The sequence below is a fragment of the Pinus tabuliformis genome, chromosome 7 (genome assembly GCF_031772625.1).
Source record: "Pinus tabuliformis cultivar Carrire ecotype Pingquan chromosome 7, CPIR1, whole genome shotgun sequence".
Taxonomy (NCBI): Eukaryota; Viridiplantae; Streptophyta; class Pinopsida; order Pinales; family Pinaceae; genus Pinus; species Pinus tabuliformis.
This window is the reverse complement of record NC_142293.1, coordinates 1282855255-1282876106: the sequence shown is the minus strand read 5'-3', so window position 1 is coordinate 1282876106 and position 20852 is coordinate 1282855255.

Here is a 20852-nt window from a genome sequence, read left to right as displayed (position 1 = left end):
CTTTTAAAAGTATATGGGAAATGGGTCAGGGTTGAAATGAAATTAACACAAATAAGATATAAAAAATGATCTTATCTTATTAAAAATATACGTGGAGACTAGAGATAAAAATTCGATCTTATCGCATTAAAAGTATAGGTGGAAACTCGCTAGAGTTGCAATGAAACTAGACGTCCAGATAAAAGAAATGATATGATCTTATTAAAAATAATCGATCTTATCTTATTAAAAGTTATAAAACCCATTAGCTGGTGGAATAATCATCAAAAAAATATTAAATCTTATTTGGAAAAAACTAAATGAAAGGTATTTTATAGGAAAGTATCCAGCGATACAATATTTTTCGAACTTTTAAAGAGGGCAAGAAATTATCTGAAATGAGTCATAAATGTTTTCCTTGTTTCTGGAGCTTTCAGAGAGGGAAATTAATCATATCAAATTACTTTGATATTTGTCTCTTTGAATTTGATATACAATGGGCAAATGATACCTTTTATGATGAGATATATTGTATGAGAATTATTGATTTGCTGAGTTGGTGCTTTATGGAAAAGAAAACTGCTAATGAATGAATGCTAAACTTTAGATTGAACCACTCATAAGTTTAGGATAACTTGAGCATATGACACTCCCAGATTAAGTTCTACAAAAATATGTAGGCTTTCTTCCTTTCCAAAAATACAATTCAGTGCTTAGTTCTTAGCAAGGGTGTGTGCGATATGGCATTCCATAATTTGCTTCCATCTCTAGTTTTCCTAGTCGTTGATGGAGGGCCTCCCGCAACAACTGTTTTATGTCTACTCTAGCCTTTCTTCATGATATGGTTTTTTCACAAGTGAAGAACTAGTGAAACGCTACCACCAGATCCTATGCATGGCCCATCATAGGAAATCTCCACTAATTAATATTACCCGCTCACCGTTGTCTTAGAGGCCTTACTAACAAATATGGTCGTATTCTCTTTCTACATTTAGGTTCTGTCCCTACCATCGTCATTTCTTCTTCTGAGATGTCCAAACACTTGCCCTCCTACAGTAGTACTCCCCCTATACCCACCTTACAGGAGTTTCTATATATAGTAAATTTCTTATCTGGTCAATAATCCTTAAAATAGGGGTAGTGGTAAGTAAGAGTTCTAATTGGTGAAAGCTGTTTTGACAGTCAAATGTCCACTTGAATGTTCTTCCCATCGAGATAATGGGATAGACCACTTTTAAAAATCCTCCGATAAAACATCTAGCATATTCATCTAGACCCATAAACGACCTTATGTGAGCAAGATTCTTAGGCATATGCCATTACATTAGATTTTTTATATTATCTCAGTCTACAACTATCCCATATTTAGTAATAATATGTCCTAAGTATTGATTTTTTTCCTTGAAAAAATGACATTTATTGTATTTTGCATATAGTTTATGCTCCCTCAAGATTTACCAAAAAAATTGTAGAAGCTTCTTTTGATCCTCCATATTTCTAGAGTAGACAGGAATATCATCTATAAAAATCAAAACAAATTTGTCTAAGTATTGATGAAATATGTTGTTCAGGAGACACATGAATGTTGTTGTTTCATTGGTTAATCCAATGGGAAAGACCACAAATTAATAATTCCCATAGTAAGTTCTAAAAGTTATTTTGTGTATATCCCCCTCCTCTTTTTTATTTGGTGGTAACCAGATCACATTTTAATGATAGAAAATACAGTGACCCCATTAAGTTGATCGAACAAATCATCAATGTGCACACTACAACACAAAGGGGGGTTTTAAGGCAATATTTAAGACAATTTTTGGGAAAATTGTCTTAACTTGAGACACAACAAAACATGTGTATTGTCTTAGATATTGTTTTTAAGTGGGTGTCTCAAATTAAATTGTCTTAAGTTATTGACTCTATAAAGACAATATATAACACAAGAATTTTTGTCTCTCTAGAGACAATATTTGAGATTAATAACATATTGCCTTTAAAGAGAGAATGTCTTTAATCCTAACTATTGTCTCTCTACAGACAATAAAAAATTACATTCAAAGATAACACAACATTACTTTTGTCGCTTTAGAGACAATATAAAATAATGAATCTAGAAAAATATCTCACCATTGAAATAAACAAATATTAAACATATTTAATTAAAAATAAACTGCAATATCATTGACTAATTCATATTAGGGAACATTGGGATCAAACCACTGACCTCCTGCTTATAACACATGCACTCTTACATTGAGCTAGAAACCTTTAAAGAATTATGTGAGAGTTATGGTAGTCCTTGAAATTGCATATATAGGCATTGATTTAAAGAAAATGCTCGACACATAATCGTGTAATCTTTGTAAAATCTAAAATCATGCAGCCCCTATTTTTAACTTGATAAAAATAACTCAATGGAGTTAGCTCAATGTCACATCCATGTAGTATGACTCACACAACAAGCTACTATTATAAATAATTTACAAACTATTTAATCTAGCCATATAGAAAAAAGTAACTAGAATTATCACAAGCCTCCAATATCTTGCCACAACTATTGAATGGTTTATGTTTTGAACGTTTCCACCCTTCATATATTCTAGAAATATGAATTTTTTCAAGGAATTTTTCACATCAAATAAAGATAAAGTATGGATAAATTGACATAGTCCTCCTCATATCTATCCCTACCTACCTATCCCTAAACCTTTTGTGGAAAGTTAGATAATCCACCAAAGTTATCATTACCTATTAGTAACGATTAAAAAATGAGAGTCAACCATGTCCTCATATTTAACTTGCACCTAGCTAGAAGAGAAGGTTAGTGCATGACCAACATCTACTTGCCCATTCAATATAACCAAAGCTTACAACTTGTTCTATAATTACACTTCCAAAGAAATCATGTGTAGATTAGAAAGCTCAATTTAGTCCTACTACATGGACGTCAAAAGATTATGGTATTTTTTTTTACCACATATCCAAATTACACCGAGAAACCACAAAATTTTAAGTCCTAATTGAAAAGAAAATTGATCAAGTTGTCATGAAGTCATCTCCAAGAGTTGTAGTAGGGTCTATCTCACAACCATTTTGGGGTAAATTTGGGGATTCTTCACCCAAAATTCTCTTTGCTAGAACTTGATGAGAAAATCTAAGAAGATCCTTCCTGGGAACCAAGTTAACCACCTACTTCCTCTAATACATAGACTTGAAACCATCAATCCTGACAAGAGGAACCAAACTCACTCCAACTTCTTCCACAATTCATTTGCAATTTCTACCATTTCATACTTACATTTAACTTATGGAGGAGTTTCTCAATTCCGAGCAGAATTCCACTCTCTGTATAGGGCCCAAACATCACCCTTTTGGGGAAATACCCTAATAGTTCCTTTAAGACTTTCTCCCATGCAACAATATGAGAAGTAATATTTAGCACGTTATTGTTGGCATATTTTCCATGCTTAGAATATCCACAACCTTGGTCAAATCCATCATCCAGTTAGTTAGTGATAGTCATAACTTTAATGAAATTAAGATCCATTTTACAAGAATTACAATCTATGAAGACTAGCTGAAAAGTGCAAAGTTTCGAGCAAAATTATAAGCACAGACATAAAAGTAGTTAGATTAGTGAGCACATAAACAAAAAAAGCAATCCTAAATACTACAAAAAAAAACATTTTTTGAACAACCAAAGAAATAAATAATAACAGAGCTGATGTGTTCTGTGGATTTGATAAGAAAACCATTACTGGAGACAAGACCAACACCATCGTGTACAGTTGAATGAGATCCCATGATATAGTAAGATGTATGTTGAATGGATTTTATCGGAAGAGGTGTTATGTGATTTTCATATTCAAAACCAAAAGAATGTATGAGGGATTTAGAGGTGAGACCATCAAATCTGTTTCCCAGAAAGAATTGTTCATCGTTTGAACTATTAGAAATCCCACAAATAGTAATCACTTCCTCGGGGTTTTGAAGTTGTTCTAGTTTCAAAGACATAGGCGAAACAAAATTACGGGAAGTATCTAGAAACTTTGTAATATGCAAATTATGATGATACTCATGCGAACCAGGATTTGTTTCTAATTGGAAATGTTGTAAAGAAGCCAGAACGAACCATTGAAAATTTATATTCAAATACACCCATTCAATATCACTTTCAAGAAATTCAAAACAAGGATTGACAAATCTGAAATCAAATCCCTTTAAAGATTCCTTATGTTTCATCCTAAGCTCATTTATCCTCTTTAACACATCTTGAAAATCATCCCTGTCAAATGCTTGTTGGAGCTTACCGAAAAGTTGTTCAAACGACTAAATGGATGCTGCTAGAAACGTGTGGCACCATTGCTTGGCATGACCTTCAATGGTGATGGAGAGAAATGCGGAAGCAAAATCTTCATCATCGATCTCAAAAGATTCACAAAACTCAAGGAAATCTATAATGTGCTCGATTAAAGTTGTTCCATCCTCACCATCAAATCTTAATTGAGATAAGTGACGGAGCTGCTCCTGGGGGATGGAAAATCAGAAAATAGACAAACTAGATAAACACTCGGGGATCAAGATTCTGGTCAGAGCCATTAATAGCTATGAGACTAGATTGCAAGCTCCAAGCGGTCATCTTGTCATCGGGCTCCCCTTCTAGCATCAATTTGTCTATGGACCAAAATGTGTTGCCAACGACTAAAGGGTCTCCCCGGTGTGAAGTCCCAATTAGACCTCACACTGTTTGGGATAGGATCCCCATCTAGTACATGGGTGTGACTACCACCACGAATGTTTTCTACTCTTGGTTATCAAATGATAGGGTGCCAAAGTGGGGCAAGAATGAAGTGCTCGGGCAAAGAAACAAAATGAGACCAAGATTGAAAAATTGCAAAGAGAGGTTTAAACAGGTCACAGTAACGATAAGAAGAGATGAACGATGAGGAAAATTAGTTAGATAAAACCCCATAAGACTTAATAGAAAAGAACATGTCGGAGGTCAATTGCAAAGTAGTTCACAATAGGTCACCGACATGGCAGGGAATAAGTAAACATAGATTCTAAAGAAAAACATGCATGCAACCACTATGTATCAATACATAACATCTTGTGTATGTGAAAGCACTCATACAGATATGGTGGGGTACCAAACAGCTAATACAACCACCATGAGTCACCATGTGAATCAGTTCAAAGGGAAAAATAAAATATCTAATTAATATTGCTACAACTTCAAATACATATCATGCAACTATTCAATACCCAATAGTGGAACATGGACTGTTCATACCATCACTTGGTGTCAAAACCCTACCCCTACTGCAAACACACTAACTTAGCTACCAAGAGCTGAGTGGCCTTAGTTCTCAAGCATTAATCAACTATCTCTATTGGCCTCAACTCAAGTGCTAAAGTCCCTTAGGTATGAGGTATGAGGGTGCATTTATAGTGATCAGGTGACTGTTCACCTACTGTGACTCTTGATATTCCCCTATGCCCTTTTGGCTACCCTCCTGACTCTTGAGCTTCCCCACTTCTTTCTCAAGCCATGAGTGCTTGTTACATGCTCCCATCGGTCTCAACACACTCATTTCCATGATGGTGGTTGAAATTTACGTTATGGTAAAAGAGAGAGGAGAGGGATGTAAAGGGTGATTGAAAACCATAGAATGCTTGATGCATATGTCTTATTATGACGTGGATGTTTTGCCCTTAACTGATTTGTTTTCTCTCCATTATGATTTTCTTTCATTCATCAATCCTCTCGTGATGTGCCTCAAGGTTTATCGAGGGGTTCTTGAATTTTGCAAGGGACCATATGGCTTGCTAAAGGGGAACCCTCACCATGCAAGCATCATGACACATTGTAATCCTGCTACATAGCTCAACATCTTGCTTCCCTGCTCCTCACTTTTTTGGTCGAGACAACTTTAAGTAACTGATGAATGTGTGCTCATAAATTTGAATCGTTCTCCAACACGTGGTGAATATATATGGTTGGGACATTCATGCCCTGTAATCATGCAAGAACATGATTTATCAATTAAAACTGAAGATGAACATATGGAAATAAGAGAAGAAATAATTACCACAAAAAATCAATTAATGAATGATTAATTTGAGGTGAAAGAAAAGGGTTTGCTTTCATGACCATTGGCGATGGGTTGTTCATCATCATTTTCCTCCGTCCTTTCAGCAAGGGTGCTTCCTCAACCATTCAAGTCCCATTGGGAAGCTTCAGCTCAGCCACACCACATTTTACATATACTAATCATAGTTTCCCTTTTCATGGAAGTCGCACTTTTGGGCAGGTCACACAGTCACCTAGCATTGTGGGTTGCACGGGCTATGGATTCCTTAACTGTGATCCCGTGACCAGTCATATTCCGAAACTGTGACTTGCAAGTTCGTGTGGTAACATTAAAGTGGAGGTCGCATGGTGGCAACTGAAGGCTGGTTACAGTTCAGGGGATCTCATCCTAGGATTTGTAATGCAATCCAGTGACTTGGTCATAAGTAAAACCCTTTGGAGGTCACCAGGTTGTAGGTCATAATTTCTTTTGGCGGTTGTCTCGATTCGTTGATCCAACTTTGTGACTGGTCGCACATCCCTACAATAACCCTTCATCTTTTTCCTATCATGAGCTTTTGTAGCACGACTTCCATCACCTGTGAAGGGTTGCAATGAAATGATGCAATTATTTGGTGAGTTGAATAGTTTCTGCACTCTGGGGGTCATGTTCTATTAGTAGTTGTGCTTGGGATGGCAGAACACATGATGCTTGTTTTCTCGTTGGCTTCTGCAATGAAAAAAGATCTTTTTTGAGTTGATGGCATCAACGTGGCCTTTATAACTGATGGGAACTCTTTCGTATATCTTTGTCCTACATTGTAGCCTTCGTTACAGTCGGGTCACATTGCAATGAAAGATATCGTGCTAATGATGGCCATCTTACTCAGTTTACACAGTAACTCATTTACACAACGCGAAACTACATGCTGGTCCTCCTCCACCTGTAATTTGATTCTTGGATTTAAGTACATAGTATCACATCTGTGGTTGATGCCCTATTTGTTGTCATCCTCTTCGAACAACTGTCTTCAAGGCTCTTTCCCTTTGACAGGTTGTAATATGAAACTATGGTATCACCTACAACGAATTTTAGCGCGACCCTTCACGTTCCTTTAACATGGCCCTTCACATCCCTCTAATTGTTATAGCTCCAAATCTCACTCTTATGGTTTGTGATGTTGTACTCATGGCCTAGGGCAACCCCTCCTTCTAGACCTGGTCCTAAAATTTAAAAAATAGTGTTTTATCCCTTATACGTGACATTGCCCTGAGTTAAACACATGTATACGCGGGTCTGTGTATACCCAATCCGCGTGTATGTATTAAAACACTTAAAAAAATATAAAATTCCTTATTTTCAGGCAGAGATAACGGGTTTTACCTGCTCATCACCTGTTAGTGCCCATGGCCCAACTGTTCCCAACCAACTCCCAACTAAAAAACTACTTTGGGAGAGGTATAAAAAGACCTCAAAGGGAAGGCCAAAGGAGGAGAGAAGAGAGAGAAAGGTTATTATGCTGAGATTTTCCCCTTGACCAGGTTTGAAGTCCCTTGTGCCTTCTGCACTTTCCCCATTTTGTGTAGGAAACCCTTGTTTCCTTGTGTGTTGATGTTCATACACCATTTATGACATCAAGGAGAGAGTCATGGAAGGAGTTTGTTAGAGGCTTGAGGCTGGAACGGATCCAGAAGGAAGCTTTGCTTGGAGCCTGCTGAAGGTGACTCAGGTGAAAATATTCATTTTTTATGTACTTTATTTGTCTATAATAAAAGAAACACATGTCTTGGTTCCCGAAATGAATCTTCTTTATGTTAATGATACTCATGTTTAGAATTCATATGTAAATGGTTGTTTGGATTTCATAACTAACTACCTTTCTTTATAACATGAAGATGGTTTCTTTATAAGTTTTCTTTGAATTGGTTGTTTTGCAGGACAAAAGAGAAGAAGGGAACTCCAAGAAGGTTTTGGACCCTAAGGGCCTTCTCAAAAGTACGACCAAAGGTACATACCCTTATCATAGAATTTGCTTACAACTTTCAGTCTGCTAGGGTTTCAACCCAAAAAGCCCTAGGGGAGCAATTCCCTCCAACAGAATTGGCGACTCCACTAGGGACAACACTCTTGTTGTTCCTAGTTTGGGTATTTTTCAAGCCAATCAGGGCTCTGCTGCCTTGTCTGCTTGCTGTTACTGTCTGGTTTGTTCTTGAACTTTAAGCTTTGCCAGTTTCTTCAGTTTGTTTTTTATTTTTCTTGAAGCTTTTCATATACGTTGTTTTTCTTAGTTACAAAGGTGTATGTACACATGTTTCTTTAAGTGAACCCGCATATACGCAGGTTTCCTTAGTTACAGTAGCATATACACGCATTCTGTACATAAGTACAGTCGCGTATATCTTTCAATTTTCAAGATTTGTAAATCTTTGTGTCTCTGAAGCTTTTTCTGGTAGTTTGAGTCAGTCTGAAACAGTCACTTTCTAGTATCAGTCTTTGTTTTTACAGCGAGCATCTTGTTCCGAATTCTCTCTGATTATAAGGAGTATTGGCCTTGTTTTCTGTTGATTGCAAGCGTCATCGTTTTTTGCTAAGGCACGCAAGATTTCTTGCTAGGAATCTTGGTTGCTCTGATTTATCAGGGTAGGAAGATTGATCTCAATCTTTGTGTTAACCTTGCTTTTGGTGACTTTTTGTTTGCTTGACAAAAATCACTTTTTTTGACTATCCACTTCTTTGTTTCATTAAAGTTGTTGTTTGACACTTTCTTGGAATTTGTCTTTTCGATCTTTTTGGTTTTCATTGCCAAAGCTCTCATTGTTGTTTTTGATTGTTAAGAGCAATTTTAAACACATTTATTTTTGTTGAGTTTTCATCCATTGAGTGGTGTCGATTCGCAAAAGTTTTTGATTGCCTATTCTTCAATCACAAGTTTCATTGTTGTTGAGAGCATTTTTTGAAAAGACTCTTTTTGTTGTTGCTTTTGAAGAAAATCTTTGTGAAAATCTTAGTTTTTCTTTCTTGAACTTGGTTTTCATTTGGTTTCCTTTTAGTGCGTGAAAGTGCTTTATGTTTGTCTTAGAACTTGTCTTTAGTGTTTAGACGAAATGAATTATAGCATCTCATATTCCATCTAGACATTTTAAGTGGCAAGATAAAGATTGACAAGCAAGCAACTTTCATTTTTTGTTTTTAGAGTAGTTTTAAAATCTTGCATCCGCATATATTTGTTGCATTAGGATATATTTTCATATCTTTGTAGGCATACATAGCTTTCTTAGCTTTTGTGAGTGTGAAGCATGAATTAACGAAAAGAAAAGAAAATTTTCTTTTATTAGAAGTTCCTCTGAACCCTATAGAAATTGCTCTTCATTGAAAAATGAAAAAGTGCATGTGTGTGTAGTTAAGTTTTTATTAATTTCTTTTGCATCAAAAAATGCCACTAGTTTCACTTCCGTTACCTTGTGACTTAAATAATATCCTAATTTAAAATCAAGCGCTAACTAAAATTCACTAGAACTTTTATGTTTTAGTCAGTTACACCAACAAGTTTAGGATTTTAGGGCCTTGGATTAGTCGAGTGGAGAGTTAACTCTCCAAATCCATATAAAAATCAAACGTAGGAGTCTGAATAACTAGAGAAAATCCAATAGCGTTAGGAAGACCAGGAAAGCTCCCGATCTAGGAGTTAAGCACGAGGGTCTGCGAAGACACAGAAGAGAGATACCCCCTCTCCTACTTGTCCGAACATACCTCATGACTGTTCCACCTGGCATCTGCGATGAGTTGGTATCCATAGTTGCTACTCCTAGGGATCTACATAGGTGGCTGCGGAGGGGAATCCCATGGCACCTGAGGTTGATGTTGTATCACTCTCGACAGTACTACTAGAGGGCACCCTTGCGAAGCTTGGGGGCTTGCACCAGCACAGGTTGTTGTTAGGAGGTCAGCGTAACTTCCTCTGATACCTTCGTTGATAGGACTGGGCCCTCATCATCCCAGACTATCTTCGAAAGGCCCCTTAATTCACTTTCTTGTATTTTGGTGTCCGGTCCTAATCACCCAGAGTGGAAATACCTAGAAGTTGTTTGACTGGCTGTATCTTTAGGGACTTTATAGTGTGTGCTCTATGCTCTTAGTTGGCCTAGCTTTCAATTTTTTGAGTCTTTAGTTAGGTTATAACAAAAAATTCAAAGTGGCTGACTGATCTCCTAGACCGTCTCGAAGACTTCATGCTCTTTCACCACCAAGTTTAGAGCCTTCCCCTAGAAGGCGCAGAAGTAATACTACTGGTGGGTTTCATCCCACAGCTGTTGACGTATCGGGGATTGATCCTCCTCTTAGGGGCATTAGTGGCCAAGCAAGGCCTAGCACTTCTGAACAAGAGAGGGACACTCTAGTCCTTTCTCGAGTTCTCTTTCAAGCGGAGAATAACATAGAGTTAGAAGAAATCTCAGAGTCGTTAGCGACTCTGAATTCTTCACTGCGATCTAGTCATCCAGACATATTGCAATACATTGGGACTCCGACGCATAGACCGTCAAGTCTAGGTTACGCTACGCACTTACCATCGATGACCACTACTGGAGGCATGGCTTCTACAAGTGCTACGACTATGCAAACTCCAACATCGGTGCAAGGAGGAGGAACGAATTCCATCTCCTCTGCTTCCTTGTTTGGATATTTTGCTAGCACATCTTTAGTTGGGTCTACCTCCATTTTGTCCATGAGTGGAAATGCCCAAACCAATGCTTTTGGTACTGGATTCTTCCCATTTGGCACCCAATTAGAGGGTATTCCATCGGTTTTGTTTAGTTCTGCTACGTCCATGATGGGCGGATTGGCTTCATTCCAGGGTTTTCCTTTCGGGAGTGGTCATATACCACATTCCAACCCGACAATAGGATCCACGCCTTTTTCTTCTGTAGGACAAAGCAACAATCCTTTCCAAGTTTGGAATAAACCTGGGGTTAGTAGCACGGGAACTGGGAATCCCTTTTTCGGCCAACAAGGGAATAGGTCGTACTCCACGGTTAGTTCGTTTCAAAGTATTCCTCTCCTAGCTTCGTCTTGGAACCCTTATCAGGGGTTATCAACTCCTTACAATCCTTTAGGCGGAAACTTTGCTGGTTATGGAGGCTATACGGCCGGAGTTGGTCAAACTCCGAATTTTGCTGGATCACAAGGCTTACCTTTCGGTTCAGCTGGTTCTACTGGTTACTTCGGGTAGCCTAGTGCCTCCCAAATTCTAGGACAATCTTTTTAGAACTTTGGGAGTTCTGCCCAGTCTGGGTGGAATCCCCAAGGTCCTCCTAGGCTTCTGTTTCTGGCAACGTTGAACTTGCCAAATCTCACTAAGTTAAAAAATGACCCAATCAAGTACAATCTGGCCTGGCCTCCGGTCCCAACCAAACTCCCTTCGGACATTCCAAAATTTGAAGGGAAGAGTGGTGAAGACCGAGGCGACCATGTAACCACATTCCAATTGTGGTGCTCATCTAACTCCCTTATCAACGACTGGATTAGGTTGAGACTATTTCAGTGCACCTTGACGGGTAATGCGGCCAAATGGTATATAGAGTTGCCAGGGGGCAGCTTTACATCTTTCGCTGACTTAGCCAATATTTTCTTAAATCATTTCCAGTTGCTTGTCTGCTATGATGCCGGAACTGAACTTCTCGCCACTTTTCGTCAGGATAAGGCAACTCACATTTCTGACCATATTCAGGAATGGAGACGAAGAAAGAGGCTCATTAAAGCTGAAATCCCTCCGGAGTACTGTCTTGAGTGACTTTTGAAATCTTTACAACCCGAGATCTCCAAGGATGTCTCCATGTGTGGGGTCTATTCTGAGGAGCAAGCTATTTTTAGGGCCCAACAATTAAAATTGATCTACTCTCAGTCTGGGATCCTACAAAAATACTTGCCACATTCTCTTGGGTCTAAGGTTGACGTAGCTAAGTCGAAGCCAGGTCCGCACGCAGATGGTATCGTCAGGTCAGTAGACACAACTACCATGAACTTGTTGAATCAATTGCAGTAGTTGTCCTTACAAACTGCTTCTAACAACCAAGTCACATCGTCTAATCCCGCAGCTTCCCAAACTTATTCAATTAATGTCATCCAATCTGATAACCCCAAAGGAAATCAAAATTCCAATGGGAAAAAGAAAGGACAAGGTAAGAAAAAGAACCAGGATGGGAAGCCTGATGCAAATAAATTCGGCAGCAACGCTGGTGGTGGTAGAAATGAGCCGAGAACGAAAGTCAAGTTTCCATGAAAGTTGTGCAGTGGAGACCACTTAACTCATCTCTGCCCTAAGATTCAAGATGCTCAGCGCTTGTTAGGACAGCAAGGGACTTCTAGTTCTCAATTTGTGTTAACTAACCTGTTTCCCCAAGGGCAGCAACTTCTTGCTGGCGCGAGTTCAAACCCTGGAACCTCCGCAGGGGGCAACTAGGAAGGGGAAAAATCATCGAATGTTTCCATGATGGGTTCTAGCGTCCATGAGGCTACTCGGTCACCTGATTATGGTGAAGCTAAAACTTCCAAGGACAAGGCTGTTCCCGGAGGTACTAACCTTCATATTGAGCGACCCCCTGTTGAGACTATACCACGGATACTGAAAGGTTCTGATAAACACGCGACGATTAATCCTAATGCCAGGGCCGCCTAGAATTACTCCATTGTGGAGGATCTGGCTCAGAGTCCGTGTGCCATGTCTGCTTTAGAGGTTCTCCAGTCGTGTCCGGCTCAAAGAAGTGCTTTACTTTCCGCGATTGGAGCAGTCGATCTAGCTAATTCTTTAGTGCTCACTTTTGACATGTTAAATGTCAAAAAGCGACTCCCTCATCATATGGCTTTCCAAATAAATTCTACATACCAGAAAATAAATATTTTTCGGACCGTTATAGATGAAGGAGCTTCCACATGCGTCATGTCGATGTCATGCTAGAAGGCCATTGGATCACCTTCGGCTGTTCCTTCACCCACCGTCTTGACTGCATTTGATGGTCATTCTCATAAGCCGCATGGGATTATCCCGGCCTTTGCTGTATGTGTTGGAGGGAAGGTCGTCAATATCGAAGTAGAGGTCATAGATGCTAACCTATACTATAATCTCCTATTAGGAAGGAACTGGGTATATGAAATGGACACCGTTGTTTCGACTCTGTTTCGTGTCATTTTCTTTCCTCATGAGGGGAAAATCATTAAGGTTGATCAATTGGACTATTGTCCAGTCGATCCTCAAGCAAGCTCTGACTCTATTGTTCCTTTAGTGGATAACCCTCACCCACCTACTGAGAATTTAGGAGTGGGAATGTATTCCTCATTGATGGGTACCTTTGATCTTCCCTCTCCTTTCGCTAAAATCAATTCCATTTCATCATCTAAGGAGTCCCCTCGAGAAGAGTTCTTTTGAACTCGTTATTTTTCAGACCCTTGGACCTTTCCTTCACCTACGACCACATTAATTGGAGGACAAGTAAATGGAATGGCATTCCCTATATCTGCAATTGAGCTTAGATATCAGTTTATCGTAAATTCTGCAGATAACCACTCTACTCCTTTTTCCGAAGAGGAGTTAGATGGTGATGTGGCCCTGGATTGGAGCCTTGATTCTACCTCTACCTTGGACTGCTTAGATACAGTTTTACCTTCTGAAGAAGCAATCCTCGAAGCAATGATGGGTATAGATCGACCTTGGGAAGACTTACACCATCGGTCGTACTTTCTTCCTCCATTGCAGGAAGTAGAATCTAGATTCTCCGAGCTCTTTACTAGTGATGTTTGTACGGTGTCAAATCCTTTGACTCTAGCACACATTTTTGCCGAAGGAAATATGTCGGTGATTTCAAAAATGATACCTATAAACATCTCTACGGACCCTAATGTCAACGAGAATCTCTTCATCGGATTTGAATATTCCCCTGAAGAAATTCAAATTTATACCGACTTGTTCAAGGAATTTCGAGATGTATTTGCTTGGTCTTATGAGGAAATGCCTGGCATTGGTCCTTCTATAGTTCAGCATGAGATCAAGACGTATGAGAACGCCAAACTGGTTTGTCAAAGGCCTCGACCGATTAACCCTAGGAAAGCAGCAGTTATCCAAGCTGAAGGCTAAAGGCGGGTTTCATATACCCTGTTCCTCTTACTGATTGGGTTTCTAATCCAGTCCCTGTAGATAAAAAGCAAGGAACAATCTGAGTATGCATCAATTTTAGGGACTTAAACAAGGCTTGTCCGAAATATAATTACCCCACGCCATTCATTGATCAGATTATCGACGAGTGTGCGGGTAATGAGATTCTTTCCTTCATGGATGGTTTTTCGAGTTATAATCAAATTTATATCTGTTAAAATTGGCAACCAGGGAAAAAATTCATGTGGGTCATCTTATTCATGGCTAATAATATTTTTATTATATTCCTCTCATCGAGAGGTGTAGGATTGATATAAAGATCATCCAATTCCGATAACTATTCACGGAGATATGAATTTATTTTGATTATGGAATTATTATCAAGCCGACCTACAACTCATGTAGGCTCAAAAGCCCAACAGTCGCATCTATTCACCCACCAATGTTGTGTATAAATATAAGAGGGCTTTTCCTCATTTGGACTTCCATTTTGCACAGATATGAGTCTCTTCTCTACAAATGGGTCTCTCTCTCTCACACATGTGAAGCCGGAAACTACCGAAACTGAAGCTGCAACTGCAGAAGTAAAGATTGACTTGTGTGGCCTAGAATATCTCCTCTTTGGAACTGTGATGTAGGTTCATCTGAACCTACTTTGAAAGCGCAACTTTTGGTGGTGGAATGAAGTCAATCCGATGAACGGTTTGCAAGATATCGACTGCCCTAGTTTGAAGCCGAAAACTGTTGAAATTGAAGCTGCAACTGCAGAGGTAAAGATTGACTTGCGTGGCCTAGAAGATCTCCTCATCTGAACTACACTGTAGGTTCATCTAAACCTCCTCTGGAAGCCGAAATTTTTGGTGGTGGAATGAAGTCAATCCGACTGTCGGTTTGTGAGATATGGTCTGCCCTAGTTTGATAATGAAGCTGCTAATGCTAATGCTACTGATCTAGGGTTTGCTACTGCTGATATGAATCAGATTTATTGTACTATTTCTCTCTGCTGAATTATTGAATATAAAAGAATATTTGATCAAAGGGTTTCCCCAGACATTGTGGGGTTTGTCCCTGGCTAGCCACCACATCTTGTGTCTCTTGTCTTGGCTTGTTTTCTGTCGATCATTTAATGTTCTATCTGCACTTTACTTTATGTACATGTGATTGCTAATCAGTGGAATATAATAAGAAAAAGAAGTAAACTGTTATAAGCATAGAACATACCATAACATAACATGGTATCAGAGCTGAGGTGAAGACAAAGCCCGAGCAAGAGCAAGAGCAATCATTGAAGAGAAGATTGGCAAGGCTATCCTAAAAGAACTATGGGGTCCTCAACACTCTTTCCTGCCAAAGACAAGCTCCGTGAGAAAGCTGACTATCACAGATGAAAGATGTCTATCGATCTAACCCTTGAAGATCAAGGAGTGCTGGACCATGTAAGAGGCAATATTGTTGAGCCTTCATCAAATGCATCTGCTGCTGCCTGGAACAAATGGAAAAATGGAGAAGTCAAAACAAAGAAGATCATCCAGGACTCTATCGACAAGCGCTTGGTGGCCTACATCTCTGATCTAGACACCTCCAAGGAAATCTACGACAGACTGGTGAGTTTATTTAAAGTTAATGATGCAAATCAAGTTTTGTTTCTTAGAAATAAGTTGAGGGAAATCAAGAAGGATAAAGATGAAAGTATGCAAGCATACTTCTTAAAGATCACCGAGATCAAGAACGATCTCCTATCTATTGGGGAAACCATTACTGACAGAGAAATGGCACTCACAACTCTCGGAGGATTACCATCTAAATGGTATGTGTTCAGGACTACTCTTCTGAACAATAATGTAATTCCTAGTTTCGAGGAATTAATGGCTAGATGCATTCAATAAGAAACAAGGGAAGAAGTGTAAGAAATGCCCATGCCTAAAGGTCCTCCTACTGCCTTTGCAAAGAAAAGAAATAATGTCGGGACTAAATCAAAAGGAAAGGCTAGACCTAAGGCTAGAAGAAAATGACGATGTTACATTTGCGATAAAGCGAGTCACTATGCAAGGGAGTGCCCTGATAGAAAGGACTCACTCTAGGACAATGATCAAAATCCCTCTGATGGCAATCAAAGGAATGACAAATTCAACAGTAAAGGTAAGAGGAGAGCTGGGAATCAAGGAAGAGGACAAGCATTCAAGAAGGCTAGAAATTCCAGGATGTATTAAATGCACCTGACCTCAAAAAGATCCTAGTGTCCATCTCGGGAACGGAAGACAAAGGCTACAAGGTAACCTTCATCGATGGCAAGGTATGTATATGGAAAAATAATGTTAAATATGCCTTTACTCTTGGGTTTAGTATTGATTCATTATATCAGGTCGATGGAAGTCTTCTAGGTGTCATGTCTTATGACACATCTCTTCAGTCCGAAATTTGGCATTAGAGGTTTTCCACCCTTCATTATAAAGCTATACTCGGTGTAAGACAAATGGTGATAGGGATGCCCGAATTCTAAATAGAGAATGAAGGTGTATGTCCAGGATGTGCTGAAGGAAAGCTCAAAAGGGGACCATTTCCCTCAAGCCAAAGCAAGACCTCTGATATATTACAATTGGTTCACTCAGGCATACCTGAGGTTGGCATTAAGAGGGAGACTACTACACCACATACTCCTGAGCAGAATGGTGTGGTGGGAAGGAAGAACTGCACGATGATGGAAGCTGTCTGGGCCATGCTACATGATCAAAGACTTCTGATGTCTGAAACTACAATCACCGTCGTATATGTACAAAATTGATGCCCTCATCAAGCATTGGGTTCCAAGACTCCTAAAGAAAAGTTCACCGCAAGGTGAACAATCCTTCGACTTTGAGGAGCTGTCAAGAAGCCAACACCAGGGAACCAAAAGAAAAGGATGATGAATCAATGCCTGATGTAGAAAAACCCATGGATTTGATAGATTCTCATCCACATGAGCCTACCTCTTCTAGGAAGAGGCCTTCATGGCTTAGGGGGATACTTGATGATGCTAAAGGACATGCTGCACCCTGAGGAACCTTCCGTCAAAGTAAGAAACTTAATAGGTATCAAGGATACCTAACCATCATGAGCACGATCAAGCATCAAGTATGGAAGGATGCTATGACCATAGAATATGAGTCTATTATGGACAATGATGTCTAGGAAGTAGTTCCCAGACCCTGGACAAGACAATTGTTACTTCAAAATGGCTTTACAAGATAAAGCATGCAGAAGATGGAAGCAGGGAAAAGTATAAGGTTCATTTTGTTGCTCGAGGTTTCTCCCAAAAGGAAGGTACAGACTATGATGAGATATTTTCACCTGTTTCCAGATATACGACCATTCGCTCGATCATAGCCCTTGCCGCTTCACAAGGATGGAACCTACATCAGATGGATGTCAAGACTGCGTTCTTGCATGGCTCGATCAAGGAAGAGGTCTACGTGGAGCAACCCAAAGGATTTGAGATTTATGATCGAAAATCTCATGTATGCAGGTTGAAGAAAGCTCTCTATGGGCTGAAGCAAGCACCCCGGGCATGGTATGAGAGGATCGATAGCTACTTGATGAAGCGGGGATTCACTAGGAGTGAAGTCGATCATAACCTTTACTTTAAGGTTGAAGATGACAAGCCTCTCATACTGGTATTATATGTGGATGACCTCCTTTTAACAGGTATAGGCCCTCTCATTCACAAATGTAAGAGGGAGCTGGCCTCTGAATTTGAAATGAAAGACCTAAAACTGATGCACTACTTCCTAGGACTTGAAGTATGGCAGAAGCCAAGGGAAATTTTCCTATCTCAAGGGAAATATGTGGTAAAGATATTGGAAAGATTTGGTATGATGGACTCCAAGCCTGTGACTACCTCGAGGATCTTAACTTTTAGAAGTTATATGGTAGTGATGTCGGACCAAATTTGGGAAATGCCTCTGAGTTTCATAAACTCATTCGCATTTATGTTCTTGGTGAACCTCCATCCGAACATATTTTTTGCAGTTAGCATTGTGAGCTCATATTTGGTTGAGCTTCACTGGATTGATGCTAGGAATCTTCTAAGATGTCTTCAGGACACAATCTCTCATGGATTAAGATACACTGCCGGAGATGTGAGCCTACTTGGATATATTGATGTTGATTGGGCAGGCAGTGTGGTGGACCGTAAGAGCACTTCCGAGTGCTATTTCACCTTGGGATCTGTTTCGATATCCTGGATGAGTAGGAAGCAGAAGTCGGTGGCTTTGAGCACCACCGAAGCAGGATATATTGTTGCTAGCATAACCTCGTGTGAGGTAGTCTGGTTGCGAAAGCTCTTCAGTGAGCTGTTTGGATTTACATTGGATACCACAGTGATTCTCTATAACAACCAGAGGTGGGATTCGATTATTGAGGAATCCCGTATTCGTCGATTCCTCCAGCAGATAGACATCATCTTTGATATGGTAAGTCGATGAGCAAGGAGGCTCCATCGCATTAAGATGATGCACAGGTTGATACACCTTGTCAAAGCCCCGAGGAAAGATCTAATCTGTGATTTTCCCAAACGACTTGGAGTCGGGTCCTGCATGTTGCATACATTGAGCTCTGAGGGCTTGCGGTTATTACTGGAGCAACATACGACCACAGGGTGACTCACCCTCCCCTGGTGGTGCACACTGCAACAAGATGATTTGCTCTCTTGTGGGACAAGATGATTCGCTCTCTTGTGGAATAGGATGATTCGCTCTCCTGTGTAGCAAGATGATTAAGTTCTCCTGTGAGGCCTGGATTGATGTGTTCTCCATGGCGATTGTAGCAGGATTGATGTGTTCTCCTGTGAGGCCTGGATTGATGTGTTCTCCATGGCAATTGTAGCAGGACGGATGTGTTCTCCTGTGAGGACATGATTGATTAGTTCTCCTATCGAGGTATCCTACCCATGCAGTCTGGGACTCATGGGAAGTACCTCTCATCTGATCAATGAGCAGGGAAATGAAGTTAGGGACCATAGTAGTACCCATGGACGCATCGTTGTAACTACCATGGTCCCTAGGCTAGGATGACCTCCATTGATCTGGGATCAATGATACTGGTCTGGGACTAGTGGTAGGAGTTGTACCATACAATGACGCAGACTTCGGGTCGGTTGAGACTGGTCTGGGATTAGTGGTACATACTCTGAGACTGACTTTGAGTCAGTGGAGGATGATATTGGTCTGGGACCATTAGAGTTGTACTCACTATGACGCTGACTTTGGGTTGGTTAAGACTGGTCTAGGACCAGTGGTACATACTCTGAGACTGACTTTGAGTCAGTACGATACATCCTCGATCATTTCTTCTTCTTCATAATTCGGAAAAAAGCAGAGCAGAACAGAACAATGCAAGAGCAGAACAGAACATAACAAATAGTACAGATTAGTGCAGGGCAGAACAAGACAAAGAAGAACAGGCAGAATAGAGCAGAGCAGGGCAAGGGTCAGGCTGTATAGGGCAGTGCATTTGATGGATGAATAGTAACGACCGATAGATAGATTGCAGATGAAGCTCTCCATGGTTGAGAGGGAGTGTTAAAATTGGTAACCAGGGAAAAACTTCATGTGGGTAATCTTATTCATGGCTAATAATATTTTTATTAGATTCCTCTCGTCGAGAGGTGTAGGATTGATATAAATATCATCCAATTCCGATAAGTATTCATGGAGATATGAATTTATTTTGATTATGGAATTATTATCAAGCCGACCTACAACTCATGTAGGCTCAGAAGCCCAACAGTCGCATCTATTCACCCACCAACGTTGTGTATAAATATAAGAGGACATTTCCTCATTTGGACTCACTCATCTCATCACATCTCTCTCTCTACTGCGCATATATGAGTCTCTTCTCTACTGCGCTGAAATGGGTCTCTCTCTAACACATGTGAAGCCGGAAACTGCTGAAACTGAAGCTGCAACTGCCGAAGTAAATATTTACTTGCGTGGCCTAGATGATCTCCTCTTTGGAACTGAGCTATAGGTTCATCTGAACCTCCTTTGAAAGCCTCAACTTTTGGTGGTGGAATGAAGTGAATCCGACGAATGGTTTGCAAGATATCGACTGCCCTAGTTTGAAGTCGAAACTGCTGAAGCTGAAGCTGCAACTGCAGAAGTAAAGATTGACTTGCGTGGCCTAGAAGATCTCCTCATATGAACTGCATTGTAGGTTCATCTAAACCTCCTCTAGAAGCCGAAACTTTTGGTGGTGGAATGAAGTCAATCCGACTGTCGGTTTGTGAGATATGGTCTGCCCTAGTTTGATAATGAAGCCGCTAATGCTGATGCTACTGATCTAGGTTTTGCTACTGCTGATATGAATCAGATTTATTGTACTATTTCTCTCTGCTGAATTATTGAAGATAAAAGAAGATTTGATCAAAGGGTTTCCCCACACATTGTGGGCTTTGTCCCTGGCTAGCCGCCACATCTTCTGTCTCTTGTCTTGGCTTGTTTTCTGTCGATCGTTTAATGTTCTATCTGCACTTTACTTTATTTACATGTGATTGCTAATCAGTGGAATATAATAAGAAAAAGAAGTAAACTGTTATAAGCATAGAAAATACCATAACTTAACACTATCCGTCTTGAAGATCAACATAAGACAGCCTTTATATGTCCCTGGGGTACCTTTGC